The sequence below is a fragment of the Pteropus medius genome, unplaced genomic scaffold (assembly GCF_902729225.1).
Source record: "Pteropus medius unplaced genomic scaffold, Ma_sr-lr_union100, whole genome shotgun sequence".
Classification (NCBI taxonomy): domain Eukaryota; kingdom Metazoa; phylum Chordata; class Mammalia; order Chiroptera; family Pteropodidae; genus Pteropus; species Pteropus medius.
This window is the reverse complement of record NW_024351073.1, coordinates 12,740,644-12,765,336: the sequence shown is the minus strand read 5'-3', so window position 1 is coordinate 12,765,336 and position 24,693 is coordinate 12,740,644. Positions and strand designations below refer to the sequence as shown.

General features: G+C 33.3%; 1 protein-coding gene and 1 pseudogene across 1 annotated transcript in view; one reads left to right on the top strand and one right to left on the bottom strand.

Moving 5' to 3' along the window:
* Positions 1-24,693, bottom strand: part of CDH12 (cadherin 12) — an 843,825-nt gene that overhangs the window by 629,481 nt on the left and 189,651 nt on the right. The gene's annotated exons all lie outside the window — the stretch shown is intronic.
* LOC120586113 (beclin-2-like) overlaps positions 5,609-24,693 on the top strand; it is a 130,374-nt pseudogene continuing 111,289 nt past the window's right edge.

Below are 24,693 nucleotides of genomic sequence, written 5' to 3'. Positions count from 1 at the left end.
TAAATAACACAAAAACTGTCACAAAACACACTAATCTACTTTATAATATAGCTTAACACAATTATTCTACCTTCATAAATCTATACTTTATATGGTGTTGGTTCTTTCTGAGGAAATTAATATATATAGTTAATTAATGTAGGATGTAGAATTCAATATAGTATTTCACGTATGGTCTCCAAAAACACTAAGAGCATATCTGATACATCGTAAATATCTATTCACAAGTCACATTTGTGTATGCGTGCATGTGTGTGTTTATACACACACGCACATACACACACACAGCCCTATGTATAATCAGAGATGCTATCATTCTTCCATTTCCTCTCACTCACTTTTGCATTCCCCACAGGAAGGTAATTGATGTTTAGAAAACTTAAGTGATTCAGTAAGGTGTATACAGCTAACAGTCATTGGCCTTTTTTGACTAAATCGATATTCTAAGTGATAATATCAATGCTATTTCTTCCTTTGTACTGGATCTGTCTGTAGCCCAATTATGCCTTATCTACTCTCATTTGTTCCTCAACTTGAATATCAAAATTCAGAGTCTAATATGCAAGATCTCTCTCATAAGTGTAGACCCACCTATCCAACCGCCTACTGAATATTGTCAGCTGAATATTCTAAAACTACCTATGATTCAACATTTTTGAACATGTCATTCCTAAACCAGTTTTTTTACATATATCCATTTGCTTTAACTGACAATGTGACAGTCATCCTTTCCACTGTCCAATCAATCTTGTGTGGAGGAAAAAAACAGCGATAGGATTGGGTAAAGGGCAAGGTTGGTAGTAGAGACTACTGAAGCAAGTAGTAGAGTAGGTAGAAAATAAAACAAAAAAAGGATAATGACTATCTTCTGTTTCGAGTTGACAATTTTTCTTTTTGAGAATTTCCAGTCTGGGTAACTGTAATATCACTAGTTAGAAATCGAGGCATTTGCTGTAATATATACAAATTATCTTTTTAATAATAATAACTTTATAAAATAATAATACTACAAATTACCAAAGAAAAAATATTTGGTCAAATATTTCATATTTGATTTTGAGCTAAGAGATGATGACTTTTGGCCATTCCCCAATGAATTCTGATGGTATTTTTTAGTAAATCATGGTAAAATTATATACTTTTTAAAAAATATTCACCTATATATCTTATTATTGGAATTTTATTTTCTTGGAAATAGATGGCATTTTCATTTCTACTACCTCTATAAAATTAGACTACTTACAGATTATTAAAAATACTGTGAAAACATAACAGTTTAGAGTCAAACACCACTGAGATAGTATGAAATATTTTCTAGAACTACTCATGATGACAGCTTAAAATTTGATCAAAGTTAACATTAGTTTATTACGTTATAAATATACTTACATAAATTTTAAATAAAATATGTGGATTATTTTATTATCATTAGGATATTTATAGTACATACCGTCTTTTGCTTTTAACCAATAAACAAAGAGATCCCTATAGAATCATATGTTGTGCATTCTTTTATCAAAAGAGAACACTTTTGACAATGGCCATTGTTATAATTGTTGTCGATTTGGGTAGCTTCCGGGCACACATTATATTCTCAGTCCTGAATTAAACCCATTTTTTTTAACTAGCATAATAATAAAAGGAACTTAAATGTGATATGGACTTCACACTTTGTCTCAATAACAAAGAGCACAGCTTCTGGGCCCAGAAGTTTTGGGTTAAATCTGAGTCCTGTGGAAACAGCTGCATAATATTGGAGAAAAATAAATATACAGCTACCATACATCAATCGGACAATCAGTATGCAAGATCTCTAGGACACGTTCAAAGGGAAATAACTATATATGCAAATCAACCATTAAGTAAGGGTTCAAAGTATGTATTATCTGTTTAATATAGGCATTTGAATAATATGATCATTTAAAATACTCCTAATTATTTCTAACCATGAAAGAATTCATAATTTACTGATGTATGTCAAAATAATTAGCTCTTAGAAAGGAGAAAAGCATGTTATTCCACAAAAGTGAAAAACTTTCCTCGCCTATGACCTGCTTTGATTATGTTGATTTGATAATGCCAGACAGTTCTATTCAACCAAGAATTTATGTCTCATAACTACCAGGATGACAAACTCAGAGTTCTGCTTAATCTTCCTATTCTATTGAGATTAACCACGTGAAATAAAATAAGTCTGGCATATCAGAATAATTCCACAATTAAGAAAAATATAATTACATTATAAATAACAAAAGCAAGTGCTAAAAAAATGGAAAGCAAAATGAGTCTTGCTTCTTTCTATTGCTTCAGATTCAAGGTCAACTTATCAGCTGTTCATGGTCTCCCTAATGTAATAATCACACTTTACATGAGATGAAACTGTAAAAGTTGTGTAAAAGATTAAACAAAAGTACCAGGTAAGAGAATATTGTGAATAAAATAATTAAATAGGAATTAATCAGAATACTATATATTTTCCAAAATATATTGCTTATTATGAGATGACAGTAATATATTTTATGCTAATAATTGTGCATTACAATTATTGCTGGTTAAAAGCACTTGCCATTCATGATACACTGTATTTTATCTGGCAGTCTGTGATGTCAGTTCCTTTGGGATTACCAAAAATAAATAAATAAATAATACCCTCATTAACTGAGTGATAAGTATTTGAGAGCTGTGCCAACATTTAACTCATGTCTGCCAATTGAAACAGGAAAATGTTCTTTATTGATTGGAGAAAGGATCCTGTTTGAAGATAATTGACTCTGAGTCTTTCATTGACATAATACCACCTCCGGAAGAAACACATGCTCAACTTAGAAAACAAAGGTTAGATGTAAGAGGCTGATCACTTTCTCCTTACTCAAGCACAGCTCCTATTGATGCGAGTAAAAATTCTCTCTGCCTGTGAATCAAAGGAGTATAGATTATCTAGTCTACTAGAAGCAGAATAAAATTCTTCAAATGAAAAGTTTACATAGAAACAAGGCATAAGAAATACAGAAAGCAAGTAAAAGGAGGAAATGGGATGGGGTGGTTAAGAAATAAAGAAATAGCTAGTTAAAAAGAAGATACACACACAAAAAAATAATCACTGCTAAGATGCTGGTACACATGAAATGTTCATTTTTGGAAATGTTAAGTTTGAGATGCCAATGAAATATCCAAGTAAAAATGTCCAGTGCCAGGAGAAATAAATTATCCATTACTCATTGTTGAGGTAGAGTGTAGAAATAAACATGGTCACACAAGAGAAGAAGCCTAAGGATGGAGTGCCAGAGCATTCTGATAGTGAATGTCATGGAAATCAGACATATCAGCAATAAAACAGAGAAGCAGTGAGAAGAGAGGTAAAAGGAAAATCAGATGGGTGTGGTAACCCAGAAGTCAAGGGAAGAAATACTAGGAGTAAAAGGGACTGATATACTGTTTAAAATGGGGGTGAAATAAAGGGATCACGGAACTGACTTTAAGGTTTTACAGACTGACTTTAATAAAAACAAGTGTGGTAGCATGATAGGTATGAAAGTGTGATTTTACAGAGTTCAAAAGAGAATGAGAGATGAGCAATGATAGATATTAGAGACTAATAACACTTTAAAGCAGTTTTCTTATAAAAAAAAAAAAGCAAGACTTATTTTCACTTAGCATAATATCCCCAGGTCCATCCATGTTGTCAGAAATGGCAAGATTTGTTACAAATTTCAAATTAGAAAATAAGTAAGCCACAGTGATATAGTGTATAGCACAGGGAATACAGTCAATAATATTACAATAACTTGGTATAGTGACAGGTGGTTACTAGGCTTAGTGTGGTGATCACATTGTAATGTATATAAACGCCAAATCACTATGTTTGTACACCCAAAACTGATATGCTATTGTATGTCAACTACACATTAATAATTTTTAAAAAATAAATAAAATATAAAATTGCAAAAAAAAAGCAAGATATAAATGGGTTGGTTAAATGGGAAATGGCTTTATGAGAGGGATTTTATGCTATTGGAATGTTCTACAGGAGAGTGAGATTGGTCAGACAGTAGAAGGAGGGAGGATACTAAAGCAGGTCCTTGTGTAGGTGAGATGCAAGAGAAACTAGTTCTCAGCTGTAATGTAGGATGAGAGGACCAATATGCAGGCCATGTCCTAGGACATAGGAAATTCAGAGGAAGTAGATTGGATACGTAGTACATACTTAGCCAGGTTACTGATAGTGATTATAAATTACTGACAGGTACTAATTTTTTTCCAGGTGGTAATTATCAGCTATTTTTTAATGGGTTCCCCTGTCCCCAGCACTGTAGCTGTAAGAATCAGAATTGCCAGGTCTCTGTCCATTTTCACAAAGCTGTGATTCTTTCCATTTATTTATTTGCTTGTTTGTTTGTTTATTTTAGTTAGATAGATTTTGACATGTAACATTGCATAAATTTAAGGTGTGCAGCATGTTACTTCGATACGTTCTGTTGAAATGTGGCTGCCATTGTAATGGTATTTATCACATTATATATGCTAAGCAGGATGAGTCAGACAAAGACAAGTACTATATGGCAGCACTTATATGTGTCATCTAAAAAAGTCAAACCTGTGGGAGAAAAAAAAAAAGGGCAAAAGGTAAAATGATGGTTACCAGGGGATGAGTGGAGGGAGGGATGAGTCTGATGGTGTTTAAGGGTACAAACTTTAAACCAGCACTAAATAAAGCCATAGAGATCTCGTATACAATATACTGAATATGGACCGTAATATTTTACTGTAAGCACTCAATGCAGTAAAATCCGTGGTCGTTAGCCCTACATACTCAACTCAGAACCCACACACAGCAAACTATCTGGAGCCACACAGAAACTACGAAAAATCCCGATCCTTCAGCGATGATGGCCGCTCCTCCTCCTCAGATGCACAGTAAGCAAATGTACACATTAAAAGAGAAAAGCATTACCAAAAAAAAAAAAGTATTACAAAAAAAAAAATTGATCATTAAAACCAAAGTGCTGTATATGTTTAAATTAAAGTATGAAAGTGTTATATTTTAAAAAGCCTTTAAAAAGAGTAAAACCATCAAGATACTCTCAAATTGTGGGCCAAAGTGTCCCAGCTTAGCCTGTAGTGCCTTGGGGGCCCATGTGACAGAAGGGAGCCCTGCTGTGCCTACCTACCTTGCTGCATAGGTTCAAATGTCACAGGGGGCACACCTTGCTCCTGAGGCTTCTCGCTGGCTCCAAGGGCACCACTGTACCGAGTGTGGCCACCGATCCTGGCTCCCTCCCTGCCACCATCATTTCTGTCCAGAACACTCATGAGAGTGACTGGAGGTGAGGACATCCCTTTTCTTTCCTTTCTTTCTTTTTCTTTTTTCTTTTTTTTTTTTTTTTTGCTTCTTAAACACCTAGAGGGTGTGGTTTTCCTCATAGGAAGCTTGAAGAACTTCTGTCGCTCTGCCCTGGGGTGGTGCAGGGAGGACAAGTCCTTTTGTCTTCGTAGTGGAGGACTGCACAACCGCACTCTCTGCACTGTCTCCTGTGAACACAAAGCCTGGAATGCAGTCTCTCTTCCTCCAGTCTCCCTCCCCTGCCGATGGCAGATGCTGCTACAAGCCATGGATGAAGGATATGACCTTGGAAAAGGGCCTCAGGGCACAGTAGATCCAGTCAATGACGCTCAGTGTGCAAATCAACCTGATGTCTTCCTCCATGGTGGTCCAGGGGCAGAAGGGCATCCCAGTGACCTAGACATGCAGGGGGGACTCCCAGCCTTGAGGTCAGGCCATCAGCATCCAGGCAAGTAGGATCTTGCACCTGCTCCACAGTGTCCTGCAGCAGCGGTTGAAGATGGTTATCCTTTGTCAGCTCACTTGGAAACACCAGCTTTCCTGAATTTAGCAATGAGACCTGGTCCTTCCAGTTGGACCCTCAGGACCCAGATGATGATGAGCTGGTTTGGGGTACTCCTTAAAGCACTGGGAGATGCCAGCTCAGTATACATGTAGTACAGACTCCTCTGCCCCATCTGGGTGAGCTCCAACAGTCTCTCAGCCATGACACAACCACCTCCAAAGCAGGGAACAAGGAAGCCAGGAGGGGCGGTGTCACAGGGCCAAGATGGGTATCTAGTCTTGGAGGAATAACCAAGATAGGGATGGTGATGGACTGCCTAGGCTTTGAAGATGTACCCAGCCCTGACTCTCTTCAAGTGTCAATATTGTCTCTTATTACAGTCTCATTTCTGCCATTTTCTCAAAGCATGCAGGCCTTCTTAACCACTTACTCATACTTATACACATAAAGTATTTTACTGCTCCACTCAAGTCACTTCATAAGCTGGAAAATATTTGTTTTCCTCTTGTCATGTTAGAGAATCACCACTGAGATGTAAGTTCGCTCTTTGCATTCTTATGGCCTAAGTGTTTGACTTCTCTTCTAGACCCTGAGAATAGAATTATATATTAAGTATCTTTATATCTCCAATTCTCAGCATATTTCTTAAAATATAAAAAATTAAAAAATGCCTGCAAAATTCTACATGTGTGAAAATATAGGTGTATATAGTCACACAGGTACAGTGGCGATAAATGCTAAAATCTAAGCAACTGAAATCAGACTTCTTTTCAAGGAGAGAACTACCTTTGTTTAAAAAAATGCTTTGAAAAGCTGTTTTTGAATGCAAGGTGCGATACTTAGGGTTGCAAGAGGAACAACACACACACACACACACACACACACACACACACACACACAGTTAATTAGTTCTCCTTAAGAAATATGCAGGAAATTCCCTATGTTTTTAGTAAAGTGTGCCATCAACTCAAAGCTGCGTGTTAGTATTTCTGTTTGATTGTTTGTTCTGTTTTCATGAAAGTCAAATAAAGTAGCCAAATTCCATATGTGGGCAGAAGAGGTAAGGCATGTGTTAGAGTATAAGATGATCTATACATTAGTTAAAGAAAAGAAAAAAACACGTAGAAAAAGGAATAATGAGAAAACCTGTAAATCTGTCCAATTCCACGTATGGTAGGTAGACAAAGCCTCCATGTTTTCTAGTCTGATTTCCTATTTTTCTCTGGGCAAATTGCTAAACTACAACTCTCTAAACATACACCTTCCTGGTTTTTTCACATGACTAAGTTCTACTAAAATAATGTGAATGTCCTGGCTTCTTGGTCAATGAAAACATCTCATGGTGACTCTATGTGTGCTTTGCTTTTGCTGCTGGCTTGATGCAGACAAGCATCGCAAACGTGAAAAACACAAATAGCCCATAGTGATAGAAGACGGAAGAAGAATACGTTCTTGCCTCATATCTTGGAGGGTAACTGCCCTCCAAATGGTACGCTTACCTTAGATTTCATGTGACCAAGAAACATTGTTTTATTCCACTAGAATAATCATACATTTAGCAATTTTAGGAAGGTTAGCAAATATGCAGGATTTCAGTATTAATACATACAAGCAAAAGAGTAAATTAAAAGAATAAAACCATTTCTGTAAAAATGTTGTAGGTCATGTGGAGGTAGGAGGATGCAGTTTTTATTCTACACTACACTTCAATCATGTCAATAATTCTCAAGCAATCTTTTATTCTTTGTGAGATCTCGAGAAATCTGATACATGTTCATTAAGCAAAGAAAATAAAGTCTCTTATTTACTACTGTTAATGTAGAAATTAAAGTCTTCCTCATCATTACGATTGTAATCAGTTCAATGAAACATCAGGTTCTTAATTTTCCATTTGAATTTATTATTTTAGCGTGTATCATAGTCTTTCACAAATATTTTGTTATGCTAGTATATCAAATACACTCTTATTAAATTTTGTTAATAATCAGACCAAATTCTCCTTTAATAAAAGAAAAAATAAATTGTGATCACGTAATATGATTCAGATAATGTGGCATGCAACTCTATAGAAGTGATATCATATTAATATTATTACAATTCTATGTGGCATTCCATTTGAAAGATGAGAATATGCAGGAACCATCAACATCTAATTTGCTCAACATGACAGAGAATTCGAAACTAACTCTGTGACCCTATACTCAAGCTCTTTGCGTTAATCTGTAGTATCTATCAACATCTTAAGTATCTTCAACTACTTTATTATGCTCATTGTAACTGGAAAATTTTATCTCTCTCCTACTTTTACATGCTATATTCCAATGATGCAAAAATCCATATTTTTGTCCTAGATACCTCCTCTGTATTTTAGATCCATTTTTCTAAGCATCTCTTAGTTACTGATATATGGAGACTATTATGACATTATGAACTTATTCCAAAGATAAACTCATTTATACACATTTAAACTTTCCATTCCATCTATATTTAAACTTGAATCGATTACAAAACCATTTACTATGTCAATTAAGTCACAAACTTGACAATTACTCTCAATTCATCTATCTCTTTCACTCACAAGTTAGCAAGTTCTGCCAATTTGGCTCTTAAATTTTTTTGGGGTGTCACTCTTTCTTCTTGATCTCTGTGTGAGTCAGGGTGTTAGTAGAAAACAAGCAGTTCACTAAATGTGCTAAATTTGGAATGCTTAATACAGGCACTATTTGTAGGGCAGAGTTTAGGGAAATAAGCAGAGACAATGCAGTGTCCTTAGACTATCAATATTGGAGCAGCCTTACCACTACTCAGCCTAGAAGAGGATGGAGAGGACGTCCTGTTGTCAGAAACCCGAGAGGCTCCTAATAGGAATAGAGTGGCTCAATAGACGATGTGGTCTTTGGAAAAGAAGGAGGAATACAATTAAATAAACAATTATATTCAGCTGACTCCATGTCTATTTTCCACCTTCTGGCTATTATTTCCCATTGGTTGATCTGAGAATCAAATTGAAAATGAGAGGGCAACAAACTGCAATCCACTTAGCTCAGTTTTCTAAAGAAAAGATCAAGACACAGAATGGTGAAGAGTGGAACTGGAGGGGTAACTAGAAGATGCTCCTTTGTCAGTGTCCTTATCATCTCTTCTAAGTTCTGCCCTAGCCCCTAATTTGGCATTCCAAATTAAACCGATGTATTCTTTCCAAATGGGAAATATGATTTTTCTTCTCTATAGCATTAAATTCTGAAGGGAATATCTGTATCTTCAGAGATAACTACAAAATATTTAGTAATGTTATAAAAGACTCTCTCAATTTGGGCCCCTATTTATTTATTATATCCCTCACTCATAGGTCTCAAATCATGCTATTTTAAATAGCCATGCTATTATTTATCTCTTTAACACCCTATTTCTGGTGAGCTCATTTTCTTCCTTCAATACCTTGCTCAAAATTCATTCCTCTGTGGAATCTTCATTAGTTTTTAGAAAAAAATGAATGCTTATCATTTACATTTTTATACATCTTTATACAGGTTAATACTTTTCTTACTGTATGCATATCTGTGAAATCTATATTTTGGACCTGTAAATTTGGAAACAGTATTAATTATTGTGAGATATCTGGTATTTGGTACATAAGATATGTTCAGAAATATGATGGTTGGATGAAACTAAGACATGATGACAATTATTGATGATCCTGTATCTTTCTAAATACATTTATTTTCTTACAAATTTATCTCTTCCTTTGTTATTTATTTATTTTTTTTGCTTAGTGATGGATTCACATATAAATTTCTTCTGGCTGAGCCTTCCCATTTCATATCATTTAGTTAAGATTTTATAAATTTAAATTACATGGTCAGTGTGGTTCATATTTTGGTATTTGAATCCAGAATATAACTCAGTATTTTTGAATGTCTGATGTGTTCTCTACTCCACAATGTTACTTAACTAGATTGTTGTTCGTTTTCACCATTTTTCCCTTGTTCGTGTGTGAGATTTTCCATTGCAGCTCAATAACATCCATAGACTTTTCTGGAAGTAATTAAGGCATAAACTTTACTCTTCAAACCTGATATGTTCCCTAAAGTTCTATTTAAAGGTTAGATGATCAAAATATTGGTTAGTTTAAGGCAAAGATATAACTTGAAAGAAATGAAGTTAGAAAAAGCTATAGATAATGAAGTTTGAGTATAGCAGGAAGTAATTGTTTCCTTACTCACTTTATCTGCAGCCTTTTCCACTCTGTTCATATTCTTGAAGGTTTAGATGAAAACTAAAGGGGAAGTGAGTGATAAGCAACTTAATGAAAAGCATCCACACAATCTTCATGTTACATTTCATTCAAGAGATAATTTCTCATCTGAATTACGAACCTCCGTGATAGGAGGTGAAATGGAAAGCCTAAAATATCTATCGCTTGACCCTGGCTGACTAAAATGTGACCACTTCAAACAAAAATAAGTTTTAGTTAAGTTCCAAACTAAATTAATAGATAAAGGGATGATAATATTTTTAAATATAGTTAATGTAAATATTGATATCATCTTTAACACATCCTTATTGAATCTTATGATGTATACAGCAACATATCACAATATTATCTTTAATCATTGTAACCCTGCACAACTACACATTGGGCATCCTCTGTAAGCTTTAAGAGCTATATTGAAAGTCAAAATGCTCATGTGACCTGGTAGGGTTGTGATGATTTATGAGACACAAGTCTCTTTCAATATGTAGTAAATAAACCAGTCCTTTAACATATATATTTAAAAATATTCAGTATAGATCTGCAATTGCCAAAACATCTTTACATGCTGTTTCCAACGTGTTATGTATGTATTTATGCATGTCTTCACTTGCTCCAGAAAGGATTAAATGTGATCAAAATACATATACAGCAAAATAAAACATAACTTGGCAAGGATGAGTGTGAATGCAATGCAAAGTGACATAGAGAGTTGATTGCTTTGATTAAGGGTAGAGGAATATTTTGGCTAAATATCTTCTCTTAATTCACTAAAAATCATGTTTATCACATGTGTGGAAATAGATTCCCAGAATGTTAGACTATAGCTATGAAACTGTTTAGTTTAACATATTTTAATAGATTTATTTTATATTTTAATTACAAGAAGAATATATTTCTTGATTTTAAAAATAAGTCTAAAGCAGACATATAGAAGGTGAGAGTCTGTCTCCTACCTTGCTCTCCACATATTTTGCTGTGTACAGACACCTAATTTTATAAAGTATAAAATGTAGGGCACAAATCAATATAGAGGCTATTAGTACAGATGGAAGATCAGGTTTCACTGACATATTCAACACACATTTATCACATCTATATAATACACCAGGCTCTCTTCTGAGCTTCTTGTAAAACAATGGTGGAGAGAAATTGACACCTGCCCTGCCATTTGAGAACTGGGAGAGGCAGACACACATTATTCAAATATACTAACGACTATGTAATTGCATGCTCTGCATAAATGCCATACAGGGGAATTGCAGGTTATTAATAAAGCTGGGAACCTGACTTTACCTGAGCTATTAGGAAAGATTTCCCTATTTGGAGTTATTTTGAGATGAGCCACCATGGATGAGCAGATTCACTGGGCAAAGGAGGCTGTGGGAAAAGGGACTGTGGAAACAGTATCTGATGGGGGGAAAGAGCACTGCAAAGGCTCCAAAGTTGGAAAGAGATAAGCGAATTTATAGAAATTCAATTGGAAACAGTTTAGTTAATTTAGGGAAATATCAAACGGGCCAGCATGTTTTAAGTTTGGAAAAGACTGGCTGACAGACATGTGAGAAGAAGCCAGATCACACAGGGTTGTAGACAGTTTTGGTGCTTGCACCTCTTTTCCACTCTAATTCATTATAGAATTTTATTTCAATAAAATGTGAAACCAAGACTGTAATCACGTGCAGGACCCAAAATGCCATGACTCGCTCATCGCTTTTATTTGATTAGGTCCTTACATTAAAGTCTTGGATGTGCATGGGGCTAAATTGTTTCAATATCTACATAAAGGAAATAATCACTCATTGTAGATAAAAACTGTCAACAAACCTTTTTCATTTTAATACCTCTTAACACTGAGGAAAGAAAGTTCTCCAGTTTTGGGAAAATTTTAGGTACCAGCAGGGATATTATGAATGGATCCTTATGCTACTCTTTGAATCCCTGTCAAAAAAGACATAGCCTTTTGGGAATCAAAGAGAAAGAGATAACCAAAAAAAAAACAAAAAACAAAAAACAAAAACAAATAGAAACAAAGGAAAGGAAAACAAAATAAAACAAAGTAAAGAGAAAAAAAAAGCCACAATTAGAGGTGACTATTATACTTACTTACTCCAATAATTTGTAAAGAAAATAAATAGTTATTTATTCTGCTTTTCCTGTAGAAACATTTCAATTAATTAAGTAGACTCGCTGATGTAGAAAGGCTTTTTTGTTGTTGTTTGTTTGTTTGTTTGTTTTTAATGAAAGCACCAGATAGTAAATACATGATGAAATACAGAGTTGGATATTAAGTTTTAGCTTGTAATCTCTGGTGTGTCTTGTTTTGAACAAAAAATGAGTAAATATATTTTATAGAAAAAAATATAGATGATGAACTAGATAGCATTGCAGAATTAGTGCTGATCAAGTGTTGAAATTTAATTGTGAAATTAAGGAAACCATCCTCATTTTTAGAGGTGTATACTGCTGTATTTGAGGGAGAGATACCAAGCTGTCTGTGGCTGCATTTGAAGTTCTTTAGGAAAAATAAATAAAACATATCTAGCTAACATTTGATCATAATAAAATTGTATTTATGTGTTCTTTATATTTTCTCTTTATGTTTGAGATTTTTCGAAATAAAAAAAGTAAAAAATATAAAGCCATTATCAAAGAATATGTGTATAATTAACAACCTCTTATTAGTCTGACAAAAAGAAGGAAAGGAAAACAAGGAAGGGAGAAGGAAAGAAAAGGAGGTGTTCAAGGAGAATTTCACATTGCTTTATAATACCCAGTGTTTTCATGAGGCTTTTATCCATAGTGTTAAGCACCTTTGCATTTGAAGTCTGCCCATTACCAAACTTCTGCTTTGTGTCTATGTTTTGACTATTTCCCAATCCTCATATCTTCTCAGCATCAGATATTATTTTCAGAACTTCCATTTTCGATTTCTTAACTTGATATTGATGGACAAACAGATCCTCATGAATGCCCACTAAATAAACTCTGCCCTTGTTTGGTTCTATCTGCACATAGAAACTAATTCATTTCATGCAAGGACAACAGAGAGAAGTAGCTGATCCCAACTCAAATTACAAGATAATTTGCAGACTCAGTTATAACCTGTGTTTTCTAAAGCATAGGCTTCTGCCTGATACAACTGCAGGGAAGAGCTCTTACTGTTCCCCATAAACTCTTTAAAGCAGAATCTAGAGGTGAAAACAATAGTTAATACTATTCATATGTAATCAATATGTTATTGATGCTAAGCTGAATATATAATATAAATGATGCCACCTTCATAGATACAGAAACAGAATCAGAAGTCAACCAAGATGCCCAAGATCGATTTCCTAAAAAGTATCTGAGCTGGGTTTTTTATTTCATCTTTCTCTGCCTCTGAAATTAATGCATATTCCTTGGTATCTCAGATTATATTTTAAGAAAATATTTAGTTTGCAGAACTCAGAATTACATACCATTTCCCATTATAATAGTGAGTACGATATGATTTTCAGGACAGAGATGAATACAATGTGTTATATAGCATTTTACTTTTTTTTTTTCTTTTTCTGTTACAACTACAAATTGAGAACAGCCTCAACCTCAGGTTATTGTGGGCCTTTATCATCATTTTCCAGAGGCCTGGACTACAGGGCTAAAGATTCTCTATGACCAATGTGGCAGAGACTCACAGCAGCCTCAGTCAGAGATGAGATTGTTACACTCGGGAGCTCTAGGAAGCTTCTGTCAATGCTAGGGAATCACTTCGAAAGCTCTTGTTGCACCTTGCCAGAACTTTGATTGTGTGCTGACCTTAATTGGCAGCAAAACTCAGCACTGAGTTCTTTGCTGTCTGAATATCACCTCAAGTATTGAAAAAGTCTCGCATTTCCTGAATATAGAATCAGGGGTCAATAACCGGGGGGTAATTCTGCTTCTGTAGGTGATTCAAAGATGCTTTAAAAATATCTTGGGTGTGAAGCCCTTTCTCACTTTCTATTATTTCTTTTTCTTATTCATGTAAGCCAGATTTCTACTGGTAGACTCAGAGAAGATTCATTTATATTAGTGAAGATTTCATTTGTTTGTTTTTATCTCCATGCATTTCATAGACTGTGTTGCCTTTCGGATAAAGAAAAACTATATATTTTATAGGTAAAACATTACCAAAAAAAAAATGGCATAATTATTTTAAAAAGAGGCATAATTCTGTGATAACCCATCTGAGCAAATTGCCAAGACCGCTCAGCAAGTTATGCCACTTTGATACACACAAATGTCATCCCCTGCAGGCTTTGTATTAAACATTGAATAGAGTTACAACTGTATGATCATCTGGCTTTTCAATTCTACTTTTGCAATTTTGTCTTTAAATCCTGAATATACATTTATGGTTAACAATTTTGTACCTTGTGCGAATTAATCAGGATTTGTACAATTCATTTTTTTGGCATTTGAATCTTTTCTCTGATCTGTCCTTTCTTTTATGATACCAACACATATATGCCTCAACCCATTAGAATTGTATATGATACCAATATTTCAATCTTTTGTCTATGCTTCTTACCAAAACCTGGGCTTTGGTTCTCCCATGGAGTGAGATCTCCGTAATACATTGAGATCTACTATAAATTTATCTCATATTTTGTAAACAAACAATCTCTCAGCTACATATTAGTATTTTGTTTATCCCTCATGATTATATACAGAAATGTTTTATCAACATTGTGAATTTATCCTTGCTTTCATCATGGCATGCTCTAGAAACAGCAAAGCACTTTATTTTGTCCAGAAAATCAGAATAAATTAAAATTAATTTTGTGTTATTTTACTGTATAAGTTTAAAATGGAAGTAAAATCTGTTCCATACAGTTGCTTTGTAACATGGATATTAAATGGAATCAGTAACTTCAAGCATAGGGAACCTAGGAAATCATTATTTTACTCATAATAACATTCTCAAATTCTTTCAAGATATTGATAAATATAATATTAACCAGTGTTTTTTTTCTTTTAATTATAGTTAAGTTTGAAGATATAAAATGAAATTATTTTGTCAGAATTAAATCACAAATAATAGTTTTTTCATTTCATCAATATGAAAGGATAGATATTCAGAATGGCCATTGCACATGAAACTACAAATTAGATACTTAAATATAGGAAACAGCATTTAAAATATATCACTGAAGTGACTCATGAGGAAACATATAATGGGAATTTGTGATAAGGAAAAATAATAGCTGAAAATTAAAAGGGTTGCTATATATAATAATTAAATTTTAATTTATTAGGATTCTACAACAGTTCTAAATGTGTGTGCACTTAATAACATAGTCTAAAAGTAGAACTGAAATATAAACACAAAAGCACATACAAAATAATTCCATTAAGTGGAAGGAGTTTAATATGCTCTCTTGGTAATTATCTGAGGAAAAAAACAAACTTTTTTAAAAAAAAGTATATCTACAAAAATATAGGAAATCAAAATAGCAAATACTAACAACTTGATGTATTTCTAGTTAATAGAATATTGTATCCTTCTTATTTTAGAGTGCAATATTATATATATTTCTACAGTTGATAAAATATGAAATTTATAATAAATGATCAATTAATAGGCCATATATACCATTAAGATTGGTGTCATACTAGCCCTATTATTTAACCTTAATCAAGTTAGAAAACACTCATTTGGACATTAAATCAAACAGAAAAAAATCAACTTCTAAAAAATGTTATGGTGAAAAGAACAATTTAATGTATATTCCAAAATACTTAAAAGTGATAATTGGTAAAACCACAAAATTTTTGGACACAGCAAATGCACTGTATTAATTTCCTATTGCTGCTGTAACAAATTCCCATAAACTTAGTGGCTTAAAGAACACAAATTTACTATCTTACAGCTCTGGAGGTCAGAATTCTGAAATGGGCTTTACTGAAATAAAATCAAGGTGTCATCAGAGCTGCATTTCTCTGGAGGGTCTCGAAGAGAATCTTTTTCCTTCACTTTTCTAGTTACTTAGAGGCCACTTGCACTCTATAGCTAATGGCCCCTTTTTTCACCTTCACAGCCAGCAACAAAATATGTTCAAATTTCTGAGTCTCTATGTCTTCTTTCCACTTATAACACTTTTGTGATTCTATTGAGTCTATCCAGATAATACAAGATGTTCTTCATCTAGCAAAATGTTTAATTTAACCACACCTGTGAAGTCCTTTTGCCACATAACATATTCAGAGGTATCCAGAATTGGTATGTGGAAATATTTTGGGTGCTATTATTCTGCCCGCCACAAGTGGTATTAAAGAACATTAGACCCATAAATGCTTACATTAGAAAGTAAAACAACATTCGAAATTAATGAACTAAACATGCAACCTGAGAAATTTTAGAAAGAACTCTAGAATAAGATTAAAGAAATGAAAAGAAATGGAATACTAATTACAAATTATGAAAAAAGATTGTAACAGAGAAAGACAGCAAACAAAGCTCAGTAAAGAAAAACATTTCTCTGGACAAGTTAATAAAATGAGCATATCTCTCGTAAGATGCATCAAGAAAATGGAAGGGACATACTGTGATTGCTGCGACTTATGCCAATGAACAACCTGAAAATAGTAAATCTGAATATTTAGAAGCAGTACGTATATTATTTAAAAATAGAGCTTACCAAAATTGATTCGAGCTAATTATAAAATGTAAATGTTTTTGTAGATAATAAACAGGATCATAGCAGCCCCCTTCACATACACACACAAATCAGATGCTGATTCAATCATTTTCAATCACATTTTACCAAAGACTCAAGGTTTAAATACGTTGACTCTTTACAGCACTTCTCTAGAAAAGAAAATAAAAAGCAATTTATTCTCTAGTTATTGGCTGTAGTCTTAAAAAAAAAGGAGCCACTGCATTTTAAAAAAGCAAAATTGCAGTCCAATCTTAGTCAAGAATACATTTGTTATGAATTTTGTATCTAGTATTAAACTAAATATGGAAATGTATTTAAAAATAAGATACGGTAGCCAAGTGAAGCTCTATCCCAGGGCCAAATTTATGCAAGTCTGTATATTTACATAAGAGGCTAGAAATATTAGTAAATTCAGCAGAGAAATTGTTAAAGTTATAAATATATTAGGAAAACATTCCATAGTGATTGGAAAATGATGAGATGATGGACTTCTTAAACAAATATTTTAAATTAACTATTTTAAATATGTCCAAAGAACTAAAGAAAAATATACTTAAAGAACAAAGGACGATTTGTAAACACGTCTCACAAAATATAGAATAATAATAAAAAGATACAAATTATTCTTAAAGAAATAAAGTTTTTGAGTTGAAAAGTGCAGTAACTAAATTAAAAATTTACTGAAGAGATTGGAAAGTAGTTTTGAGTTGGTAGAAGATATACTACATGAACATGAATACAGGTCAATTGAGATTACCTGGGGTGAAAAACAGAAAGAAAAAAATAATGAAGAAAATGAACAAAGCCTCAGAGAACTTGGAGGGGGCAGGCATCAGCTATCCTAACAAATATATAATAGGAGTCTCAGTTTAAGAGAAGAAAATGGATCAGAAAGATTACTTAAATAAAGTGCACTGACAATCTTTTAGAGCAACTGGACACCCAAGTAACCACTCAGAATCTGAGTCAGAACTGCAAATGCTATTTTGAGACCAAGAAGGAATAAGTGAAGATCAGAGGAAGACACTATAGGAGAAACTAAAGGACATGGAGCTAGAGGAAGGGAGGCTGGTCCAGAAGCTGGCGGAAGTGGGGAACACTGAGAAAGAGCAGCAGTGACTCTCAAGGCAGTCCAGGCAGAGACTGAGACACTCACCAGTAGGAAAGGCAGTTACCAGATAGACTACAGTAAATTGCAATGGCAACAGCTGGAACTGCATGGCAAGCTGAGGAGCATGAGAACTGGCTGCAGTACACACTGACCCAGCTGGACTAGCGGGAGAAAATCAATGCCTCCATGTAAACATTTGAGATCTGCCATAATGGCCCTTGGTCACCATCAAAAACTTCAGATTGGGCTGCCTCCCCTACTGCCCCCAGGTGCTGAGATAAGATTAATGCCTGGGGCAGATGGTCTTGCTGCTCCTTGTCCTGTCTAATATAACTGGACTGGAGTTTCAGAGATATCGACTCATCCCCTGTGGAAACCTTTCCAATTTGACGTCTTTAACTGATGACGCCACTGAGATGCTGCCGTTCTGCAGCAGGGGGCAGGGCACCATCTTGTACGACAAGCTTGACCAGGCAATGATGACTTTCCTGACCAAATGCAGCAGTTCAAAGAAGAGGTAGAGAAAGATGAGTTGAGTCTCCCCATGCCCTACAGGATTCCTGTGGAGAAAGGCCTGACAGAAGACGCTGGAGCTGGAGGTGGATTCTATTCCATAAGAACCCACTTGAACACAGAGGAACAGTGGACAATAGCATTCAAGCTCACGCTTATAAGTTTTAAGTGGAGTCTCACTTGGATCTCCTTAAAGTATTATCAAAATATATTTTTTTTTTCTATGAGGAGAGGGGTATTTTTTGCTTTAAAATATTTTATTTGTGAAACTCATCAGATAAATTGTAAAACTGAAGAATATAACATATTTATAATGTTAATAATAAATGGCCACACAGACATTAATGTAAGAGTAATGAACGTACTGCCCAGAGCGAACCAAAAGTCATTGCTTTCTTCCCCAGCACATCTTTGTCCTCCCTTCCTCATACCTTCCTCTTCCCTTCTTCCCCATCTAAACAAATTCAAAATGACAGCAAAGATTAAACCACAAGATGAGAAGAGAGAAGGTAGTGAAAAGAAAGGTGGAGGTCTTTGATTTTTCAATGAGAAAATAAAAATAATTGAGCCACTGATATATGCAGTAGAACTTTGAGAGGGAGATATTTAAAGATTATTAAGTTTTTGCTCTATTGTATAGTATGAATCCCTCCTCTTTATCTCTGCCAAAGTTTAAATAAATTTATGCACATTCTTCAATGAAAAATAAATCAATAAGTGAATAACTGCCTATATTAAAAAAAAAAATGAAAGGTCTCAATTCGATAACCCAATCATCCACCTTTAAATAATTAAAAAAAAAAAAAAAAAGAGAGGGAGAGAGAAAGAAAAAAAAAAAAGCAAGTTAAATCTATAACTACCTGAAAGGACATAGTAAACTTTTGAGAGGAAACAAGTGAGAGGAAACAAGTGAAGCAGAGAATTTTTTTAAAAAAGGAAAATCGATAAAACTAAGTTTGTTCTTTGAAAAGCTCAATAAATTTGACAAATTTTTAGCTAGATTGACAAAGAAAAATAAGAGAGAAGACTCAAATTACAAAAGTCAAGAAGAAAATATTGGACATCACTATGGACCTTACAGAAACGGAAAACTTGTAACAGAATACCATAAACAACTGTATAGCAACAAAATAAATAACCTAGATAAAATGGAAACATTTCTAGAAACCCACAAACTACCAAAACTGACTGAATATAAAATAGAAAATAGGAATTAGCCAATTACTAACAAAGGCATTAAATTAGTAACTTTAATACTTCCCGCAAAGAAAACTTAAATTTCAGATTATTTCACTATTAAAATTTAACAAACATTTAAATAAGAAGTAAAACTAATCTTTTTCAAAGTTTTCAAAAGAATAAGAGAGAATAATTTCCAACTCCTTCTATGAGGCTGATATTATTTAAACAGCAAGCTATTGTAAGAAAGAAAGGATGATAATAATAAAAAAACTATAAATATCTCTCTGAAAATAGAAACATAAACTATCAATGAAAAGCAAAGTGAATTAAGCAACATATAAAAAGATTATATACCATGACCATGTGGGATGTATCCAAGGAATACGATTTTTGTTTAACTCCTGAAAATCAGTCAACATAATACATATTATTAATTAGAATAAAGGGAGGAAATAAAACACCCATGATTCTCTCTCGATAGATGCAGAAAAGCTTTTGACAAAATGTAATATCCATTTTTCTTTTTAAGGGAGTGGTGGTGGCTTTGTTAATTATTTTAATTATGATGATTTCACAGGTGTATACATATGTCAAAACATTAAATTGAACACTTTAAATATGTGTGCCTTATTGTATGTCAAATGTATCAACAAAACTGTTGAAGAATAAATACAGGTGCTACAACTAAAGTTCAATGCTAGCAACTTAAATTTAATATTTATTATTTCACTATAAAAACTCTCAACAAACTAGGATTAGAAAAACTCTTCAAGCTGATAAAGGATATCTGTGAAAAAAAAAACACAGCTTGTGTTATATTTAATGCTGGCTTTCTCTAAAATCAGGAATAAGACAAACACGTTCTTTCTCACTACTATAAAATATTGTACTGTAGGTGCCAGCTGAGACATTAGGTGAAAAAAAGAATTATAAGATTGGAAAGATTTGAAACTGTATTTATCCCCAAATGGCATGGTCTTTTATATTAAAAAATCTTAAGAAATGCTCACACATTAAAAAAAAATGTATTAGAACTCATAAACAATTGAGCAAGTTTATAGGATACAAAATCAGTGTATAAATATCAATTGTATTTCAGAGGGGCTGAGTCAAAAAGGTGAAAGGATTAAGAAGTACGAATTGGTAGTTACAACACAGTCACAGGGATGTAAATTATAGCATAGGGAATATAGTCATTAATATTGTAATAACTATGTAATAACTTTATAGTGCCAGGTGATTACTAGGATTATTGGAGGGATCACTTCATAAATTACATAAATGTCTAACTACTATGCTGCACACCTGAAACTGCTATAAAATAATGTTGAATATTAACTGTAATTGAAAAAATAAATTTAAAAAACCAATTGCATTTCTATACAATGGCAATGAACAATCTGAAAATATAATTAAGAAAATGTCATTACAATAATATCAAAAAGAATAAATTCTATGGGAGAATCTTATCAAAATAAGTGCAATTTTTATACATTGAAAACTATAAAATATTGTTGAAAGATATCACAGAAGACCTAAGTAAACTGAAAGACATCTCTTGGTCATAGATTAAAAGACAATATGGTTAAGATTATAATTCTCCCTAAATTAATCTATATTTTTTAGCAAAATTTCTACCCAAATCTCAGGTTGTTTTCTTTTTTGCAGAAATTGTCAAGATAGTCACAAAACCCAAGGGCTTTGAACAGACAAAACAATCCTGAAAAGGGGGAAGAAAGTTGGACCCACACTTCCCAGTTCACAACTTACAACTCAGTGAAATAAATAAGACACCATGGTATTGTTATAAGAATAAAGATACAAACCAATGGAATAGAATTGAGTCTAGAAATAAACCTTCCCTCTTATAATTAGCTGATATTGAAAAGGATGCCAAGACATTCAATAGGGACAGAGGTTTTGTTTTTGTTTTTTGTTTTTTTAATAAATGATACTGGGACAACTGGATATCCACATTCAGAGAAATGAAATTGGACTCCTTCAAATCATACTAAAATGTTTATTCAAAATAGATCATAGACATAAATAGAAGAGCTAAACTTATGAACTTAAGAAAGAAAATGCAGGAGTAAATTTTTGTGAATTTGGATTAGATGATGGCTTCTTAAATACGACACCAAAACACAAACAAAAACAGAAAGAGTTAATTTGAAATTCACCAACATTAAAACATTTGCACTCAAGGACGATATCAAGAAAGTGAAAAGTTGACCCAGGAAATGGGAGAAAATATTTGCAAATTATATATCTGATAAAGAGATTTTATCTAAAATAATATTAAAATTTTTTCTATCTCAATAATAAAAAAGAAAAACAACCCAATGAAAGAAAAAGATTGACAAAAGATTTGAATGGCTATTTCTCCAAAGAAAATACACAAATGATCAATAAGCATACATATATATGCTCAACATCATTAGTATTTAGGTAACATACATCAAAACTACTTCAGACTCATTAAGTGGCTATCATCAAAAGGATAGATCATGACAAGTGTTAGTGAGAAATTGATACCATCATACATTACTAATGAGAATGTAAATTGATAAAGCTGATTTGGAACACATTTTCTAAGTTCCTCAAAATGTTAAACATAGAGTTATTATATGACCTAGCAATTTCACTCCTAAGTGTGCATGCAATAGAAATGCAAACATATGTCCAAATAAAAACTTGAATGTGAATGTTCAAATTAACATTATTCTTAAGAGCTCAGATATATAAACTACCAAATGTCCAAAATACAGTGTTGCATGCTCATCCAAAGGAATATTATTTAGTAATAAAAATGAAGTGGGAATAAGACTTGAAAACATTATATTAAGTGAAAGAAGCCAGTCATGAAAAGTCATACATATTGTAGGAATACATTTATATGAAACGTCCAGAATAGGCAAATTCTTTAAGGACAGAAATAAAATTAGTGACTGCTCTGGGCTGAAGGGAGGGTTGGGTGGGGAGTGACTGCTAACAGATGCCTTTTGGGGGGGCAGGGGGTAGACATAATGAAAGTATTTTTAACCCAAATTGTAGTGATAGTTGCCCAACTCTGAATATAATAAAAATGATTAAACTGTACAGTTTAATGATTGAATTTCATGGTATGTGAATTATATCTCAAGATGTTTTAAAAAGTAAAAAAATAAATGCACTGGAGCATTGGAAGTGGACAAGTTGAATACAGGGAGAAGGTGAATGGATATTTCAGTAAACTGATATCGTTTTAAACTGATATCGCTTAGGACAGTGATGCTAAAGAAAGACCAAATATCAAAGCTAAAATAATTGTTGATTAATTGGCTGTGAGGATAAAGATCACTAAGGCAATTCAGATGGCACTGATATTTCCTTTCAATGTTACTCTGAGATCCAGCAATATTTATTAATAGATATATTAGTTAATAATTTAATGTATTATATTTATATGTACAATTTCAGATTATGAAAACAAAATAGGGCATTCTTTAGATGTTTAAAATAGCAATATTTAAAATAACACATTATATTTTTGATTTTCTTACAAAATATCAACATAGTTTCTTTGAGTCACCAAAAAATTGTAATTTTGTTATATCGAAAAAGAGATACCAAATATATGCATGAAATATTACTCAGACATAATAAAAGAAGGAAATCTTGCCATTTACAACATATGCATAAACCTAGAGGGCATTATGCTAACTGACATAAGTCAGACAAAGAATAGCAAATACTGTATGATCTCAATCATATGTGGGATCTAACGAAAATTCCAACGACTGTATTCATAGATACAGAGAACATATTATTGGTTGCCAGAGGCAGGGGTTTGGGGATGGGTAAAATGGGTGAAGGTGGTCGAAAGGTACCAACTTCCAGGTATAAGATATGTAAGTTTTGGGGATGTAATGTACAGTATGGTTAATAATACTGTATTATACATTTAAAAGTTGCTAAGAGAGTATATCTTTAAAGTGCTCATCACAAGAAAAAAAACTGCAACCCTGATGATGGATGCTAACTAGACTTACTGTGGTTATCATTTCACAATGTATACATATATCAAATTATTATGCTGTACACTTGAAACTAATATAACAATATCTGTCAATTTGATTTAAATAAAAAACAGATATTGTGACACAACTATCTATTATTGAAAGTAAAACAATGCAAAGTTACAGTTATTTCAAAAGAACATTTATAAATGTTGGCATTACTGACTGTAAGCCAACTTTCCTGTTAAGTGACACGCTATGACAAACATGCTCAGAAAACTCATTGTACTGATCTCATCTCTAGGCACTACCAACAGATTACTGCCTTAAGGTGGGAGTTAACTACGTGTTACCAGCTACTACACTGAAAAACTCCTTCATTACTCTTGTGATAATCACTTCAGAGAAAGGTAAACAGGAAACTAAAACAGAAACTAAAACATCTACTCTGATAAACACAGATGCTACAAAGTGTAGTGTAAGCACAGGACAAAATACTCAATTTCAGAGTCAGGGAATTGCCCAGGCAGTACCGCAAAATAGCACAGACAGCATCTCCTCTCTCATAATCAGCAGATGATTAAGGATCACAGTCTCCTGAAAGCCTCTTGCGAAAAATCAACAAGCTGGTATGTTTTATTTCTTTTCAGTTGACATAAGAGTTGTTTAGCTTCTTAATTGTAATTGTCACAATTATCAAAGCATATTGAGTATATTAATGAAAACTTATTCTTCTCATACTTACTATGGTATTCAGGGAGAAAAAAATAAGAGTCAGCAATATCACTTTTATATACCAAATGGAAATTTAGTATAGTGCTACTTTTTCAGCTTCAAGTTGTTATTATTATCGTGCTATGGTTCTTATTATCTTTTCTGAAAATGCCTCTGGCAAAAGTTTTTATATTTTAAGAAATATGACCTGATAGAAGAACCAAAGAGTAGCGTTCAGATTTACACACACGCACACACACACACATACACACACACACAGCATGGATCAGTTTCTGTGTGTCAGAAACTATGTTAAGTTCTGGGTTACGAACAGTCAATACAACAATCATCAAGCAACTGAGAGTCTAGTGGGAAAGCACCCCACATAATACTA